This window comes from Prionailurus bengalensis, chromosome B2 (genome assembly GCF_016509475.1).
Source record: "Prionailurus bengalensis isolate Pbe53 chromosome B2, Fcat_Pben_1.1_paternal_pri, whole genome shotgun sequence".
NCBI lineage: Eukaryota > Metazoa > Chordata > Mammalia > Carnivora > Felidae > Prionailurus > Prionailurus bengalensis.
Genome location: NC_057349.1, coordinates 45,558,612 through 45,565,267, shown reverse-complemented (window position 1 = coordinate 45,565,267; position 6,656 = coordinate 45,558,612).

The following is a 6,656-nucleotide window of genomic DNA, read 5'->3' as shown; positions in this document are numbered from 1 at the left end:
ATTTTTGGTGTTCATAGTAGCACTGTTTGTAATAGTCTTATTAACCAGATGCCCAACATTATAAATGTATGTCACAGACAATATTGACCAACAGAAGCCAGACACAAAAGACGATATATGGTAGGACCCTACTGGGAAAAATATAGAAATATTCTGACTTCTAAAATGCAGATTCGTTTAAAGAAAACAGAATAAGAGGAGAGATTAATAGATTATGGCATTAATTCATACCTTTTCACTCTTACCATACACTCTAAATGGTAAATGGACTAAATGCTCCAATCAAGAGACAAAGGGTAACAAAATGGATAAGAAAACAAGATGCATCTGTAGACTTTTTACAATAGACCCATTTTAGATGTAAAGATACCTTCAGACTTAAAGTAAGGGGATGGAAAGCCATTCTTTCATGTTAATGGTTGCCAACAGAAAGCCTGAGTAGCCATACATAGACCATCTAGATTTTAAAATAAAGACTGTAACAAGACATATCTTCTTGGTGGATAGATCCCTTCATAACAACTGTAAACATTTATGCCCCAATGTGGGTAAGCCCAAATATATAAATTAATGACAAAGAAACTCGAGAATACCATAGTAGGTATTTAACACCCCAATTATAGCAATGGACAGATCTAAACAAAACAAACAAGGAAACAATGGCTTTGAATGACACACTAGATTGGATGGAATATATTTAGGACATTTCATCCTAAAGTAGAACACATTCTTCGAGTGCACATGGAACACTCTCCAGAATAGATCACATATTAGGACACAAAGCCCTCAACAAGCACAAAGATTGAAATAATACCATGCATATTTTTCAGACCACAATGCTATGATCTTGAAGTCAATCACAAGAAAACGTTTGGAAAGACAATGAATATTTGGAGATTAAAGAGAGCATCCTACTAAAGAACGAATGATTAACCAAGAAGAGGAAATTAAGAAGTACATGGAAGCCAATGAAAATAACACCACAGCCCAAAACCTTTGGGGTGCAGCAAAGGTGGTCTTAAGAGGGAAATATATAGCAATCCAGACCTTCCTAAAGTTCCCAGATACACAGCCTAACTTTATACCTTAGAACTAGAAAAACAGCAAATAAAACCCCAAACCAGGAGAAGATGGGAAATAAAGGCTAGAGCAGAAACGAGTGTTGGGGGGGGGGGGGGGGGGAGACAGATCAAAGAAACCAAGAGCTGGTCCTTTGAAAGAATTAAGGAGATTGATAAACCCCTAACCAGTTTGACCAAGAAAAAGGAAAGGATCCAAATAAGTAAAATCAAGGATGAAAGAGGAGAGATCACAACCAACACTGCAGAAATACAAATAAGAGAGTATTATGAGCAATTACATGCCAGTAAATCGGGCAATCTAGGAGAAATGGACAAGTTTCTAGAAACTTATGAACTACCAAAATTGAAACAAGGTAGAAAATTTGAATATTCCTTAACCAGTAAATTAATAATCAAAAATCTCCCCAAAAACAAGAATCCAGGCCAGATGACTTTCCAAGGGAATTCTACCAAACACTTAAAGAAGAGTTAAGACCTATTCTTTTGACCCTGTTCCAAAAAATTGAAGCAGAAGGAAAACTTCCAAACTCATTCTATGAAACCAGCATTACCTTGATTCCAATACCAAAGACACCCACTAAAAAGGAGAACTACAGACCACTTTCCCTGATGAACATGGAAAATTCTCAACAAGATACTAGCCAACCAGATCCAACAATACATTAAAGGCATTACTCACCATGATCAAGTGGGATTTGTACCTGGGATGCAGGGCTGGTTCAATATCTGCAAATCAATGATACACCACAATATAATAAAAATCCAAGAATCACATGATCCTCTTAACAGTTGCAGAGAAAGCATTTGACAAAATACAGCATTCCTTCTTGATAAAAAATCCTGAAGAAAGTGGAGATAGAAGGATCATACCTCGAGATCATAAAAAGCCATATACAAAAGACCCACCACTAACATGGGGAAAATTACTCAATGCGGGGGGGGGGGGGGGGGGGGGGGGGAACAGCTTTCCCCCTAAGGTCAGGAACAGGACAGGGATGTCCACTTTCACCAGTTATTTCAACATAATATTGGAAGTCCTAACCTCAGCAAACAGACAACACAAAGAAATAAAGTCATCCAGATCAGCAAAGAGGAAGTCAAACTTTTACTCTTCACAGAAGACATATTCTATATGGAAAATCCAAAAAGAATTACCAAAAAACTAATAGAACTGATCCATGAATTCAGCAAAGTCACAAGATACAAAGATCAATGCACAGAAATCAGTTACATTTCTAGACACTAATAATGAAACAGAAAAAAAATCAAGGAATCAATCCTATTCAGTTACACCAAAAACCATAAAATACCTAGAAATAAACCTAACCAAAAAGGTGGGGGAACAAAATACACTGAAAACTATAGAAAGCTTGTGAAAGAAATTGAAGAAAAAAAAAAAGGAAAATTGTTCCATGCTCAAGAAAAAAGAAAGAAAAACAAGTATTGGTAAAATGTTGATACTACCTAAAGCAATTGACATTCAATGCAATCCCTATCAAAGTAACACCAGCATTCTTCAGAGAGATAGAACAAAAAATCCTAACATTTGTGTGGAACCAAAAAAGACCCCTAATAGACAAAAGTAACCCTGAAGATGAAAACCAAAGCTGGGGGCACCACAATTCTGGACTTTAAGATGTGTTACAATGCTGTAATCAAGACAGTTTGGCACTGGCACAAAAGCACACTCTTAGATCAATGGAACAGAGAACCCAGAAATGGACCCACAAACGTATGGCCAACTAATCTTCCACAAAGCAGGAAAGAATATCCAATGGAATCAAGACAGTCTCTTCAAGTGGTGCTGGGAAAACTGGACAGCGACGTGATGAACCTACTTTCTTACACCATACACTAAAACTCAAAATGGATGAAAGACCTCAATGTAAGAGAGGAAGCCATCAAAATCCTCGAGAAAGTGGACAAAAACCTCTTTGACCTTGGCTGCAGCAATTTCTTAATAGGTCTCTGGAAGCAAGGGAAACAAAACCAAGAATGAACTCTTGGAACTTCATCAAGATAAAAAGCTTCTGCATGGCAAAGGAAACAATCAGCAAAACTAAAAGGCAACTGACTGATGAATGGGAAAAGTCATTTGCAAATGAATTATCGGATAGAGGGCTAATATTCAAGATCTATGAAGAACTTATCGAACTCAACACCCAAAAAACAAATAATCCAGTGAAGAAATGGGCAAAATACATGAATAGACACTTCTCCAAGGAAGACCTCCAGATGGCTAACAGACACACAAAAAGATACTCAATATCACTCATCAGGAAAATACCGTCAAAACCACAATGAGGTGCGACCTCACACCAGTCAGAATGGCTAACATTAACTCTGGCAACAACAGATGTTGGCAAGGATGTGGAGAAAGAGAAACCCCTGGTGGTAATGCAAACTGGGGAAACTACTCTGGAAAACTGTGGAGGTTCCTCAAAAAATTAGAAATAGAACTACCCTACGACCCAACACTCGCACTACTAGGTATTTATCCAAAGGATGCAGGTGTGTTGTTTCAAAGGGGCACATGCACCCCAATGTCTATAGCAGCACTATCAACAATAGTCAAAGTATGGAAAGAGCCTAAATGTCCATTTGTGGATGAATGGATAAAGATAGAGCATATTTACAATGGATATTACTCAGCAATCAAGAACAAAATGTTGCCATTTGCAACAACATGGACAGAACTAGAGTATATTATGCTAAGCCAAATTAGTAAAGAGACAAATACATGACTTCACTCAGATGTGGAATTTGATGCACAAAACAAACAGAAGGGAATCAAGAATATAAAAACAGGGCAGGGGTAAAATATAACAGACTCTTAAATATAGAGAACTGAGGGTGCTGGAGTGGTTGTGGGTGGGGAGGTGGGCTAAATGGGCAAGGGGTATTAAGGAGGACAATTGTTGGGATGATCTCCGGGTGTTATATGTAGGGGATGAATCACTGGGTTCTACTCTTGAAATCATTGTACTAGATGCTAACTTGGATATAAATTTAAGTAGATTAAAAAAAAAAAAAAAACTATTGACAAAACCCCACAATCAGAGAAGGAACTGCAGGAATGTGTTCAGTTGTAGAAATTCAGCAAGTCATATGTTTAGGTGTATTTCTCTGGGTATTAAACTTTAAGTTTTTAGAAGTGGTCATCGTAGCAATTCAATTTTATTTCTTTGAAAATTTGTTACACTTTTAAAAAGTCCTTTTAGTGAAGACAACATTTTGAATTGGGTTCAAGACTCAAATTATTCTATCCCCAAATTCTTTCCCAACTCAAGAAAATTATATAAATGAAGTAGTTAAGGAAAATAGCAAGTATTGTTTTTTTTTTTTAAATCGTTTATCTAAATTAAGTGATGGCCTTGTTTCCTAAATCCCAGGATTTTGAATTGACGCCTTTTTCACCCATGGTTTTGATCCCCCCCCCCAAAAGAGAAAATTCAATAGAAGTACTTAGTTCTTTAAAGCTTATTCTTAACTTGGATGGTAGTACTTTATTAGACAAGCATCTCTATGAATAGTTGAGGTTCTGCAAGGCCACAGATAGGTCCACAATTCAAGGTGACACTATGTACAAGTATCTGCTAAAACCATCTATAAATGCTATATGTAAATAATTTCGCTAAGTTTTGGGGGTAGTTTTTGGCCTGCTATTTTATAATTTGAAAGTTTATAAGTAAAACATTTTATGAAAAATAAAATATCTAATAAACATTCTATTGTGTAGTCAACTGTTCTCATGACTTATTCAAGTAAAAACAAATCAAACCTACCAAAAGCAGAAACAGATCCATAAATCCAGAGATGGTTGCCAGAGGTGAGGAGGGTAGGATAGGCAAAATTGGTGAAGGGAAGGAGGAGATACAGGCTTCCTCTTATGGGATGAATAAATTGTGGGAATAAAAGGTACAGCATAGGGAATATCGTAAATGGTATTGCATTAGTATTTCTATGGTGATAGAGGACAAGCAGCTACACCTGTGGTGAGGAGAACACAAATTTGTTTAGGTACTAGGTCCTATGCTTGAAACTAGTGTTATATTTTATGCCAGCCATTCTCCTATTTAAAAAAAGCAAACTACCCATTCTGTCATTAAAATTAGATGAATATTATATGATCTTATATGTAGAATCTTAAAAAAAGAAAAAAGTTCATAGTTACAAAGAACTGAATGGTGGCTGGGGCACCTGGGTGGCTCAGTAGCTTGGGTGTCCAACTTCAGCTCAGGTCATGATCTCGTAGTTGAGGAGTTCAAACCCCACGTTGGGCTCTGTGCTGAGTGTGCTGACGGCTCAGAGCCTGGAGCCTGTGTCTGATTCTGTGTCTGCCCCTCCCCCCCCCTCTGCCCCTCCCCCCCCCCTCTGCCCCTCCCCCCCCTCTGCCCCTCCCCCTCTGCCCCTCCCCCCCTGCCCCTCCCCCCCTGCCCCTCCCCCCCTGCCCCTCCCCCCCTGCCCCTCCCCCTCTGCCCCTCCCCCTCTGCCCCTCCCCCTCTGCCCCTCCCCCTCTGCCCCTCCCCCTCTGCCCCTCCCCCGCTCATGCTCGGTCTCGGTCTCAAAAATAAAGATAAAAACATTAAATAAATAAAAATTATTTAAAAAAAAAAAACTGAATGGTGACTGCCAGAGGCAGAGGATAGGAGAAATGGGTAAAGGGAGTCAATAAACTTCCAGTTATAAGTCAGACAGGTTTTTTTTTTAATTAAAAAAATAAGATCATTGGAGAGAAGTTAGACTTTGGAGGCCTCTCACTGATGGGCCTAACTTTTAAGTCACCACTTTTAAAGGGGTAAAGGTTATTCTTGCTTATAGCTCTAAGGAACCCTGTTCTGTTGGTTTCTTCATCAATTCTTTGTGATCCAGATGACGATTTTAAGACATGACTTGATCAGTAGCTCAAATAATCATGAGGAGGACCCAGTATGATTCCTAGCTCAAATAATCATGAGGAGGACCCAGTAGGATTCCTAGCTCCACTTTTTTTCATGCTGACTTTATCTGACAGAAAACCTCTGGTAGATACAAGAACTACAGTATCTCCTAACCCGGTCTTTCTAATTTCAAATTCTGCAAGAAAGAGCAAGAGTTTTATACCATGAATTCTAACAAGAGCCTAATTTCATCTCATTGATTCTGACTGGTCTAAATGCCCAGCCTGAAACAATTGCCATAGCTAAGGAAGATACAATATGCTAATAGAGCTAGGCTTGGGGGCATTTCACGCCATATCCCTGGAATGGCAATAGGAAATCTATTCAAACCTAGTGGATTGAACATAAGGACAGAGAATGGTATATAACCAAACTATTGGAAGCCTGGATCCCGGTTAGCCAAAAATCAATCATGATCTTCTAGATGTTCTTTGGAGTAGCACACATACTTCTGCTCCTTTTTAAGGACCCCTCAAATACTTATTCAAAGGAGCATATTGGATTTATACTCAGACAACTAGATTTGTTACATATAAGTATTACTATGATAAAAGCACAGTTATTTGTCAAGCTACTATTTACCAGTTAATATCCTAAGTCTTCTGCGTTTATCTTATTCAGTCTCATACACGAG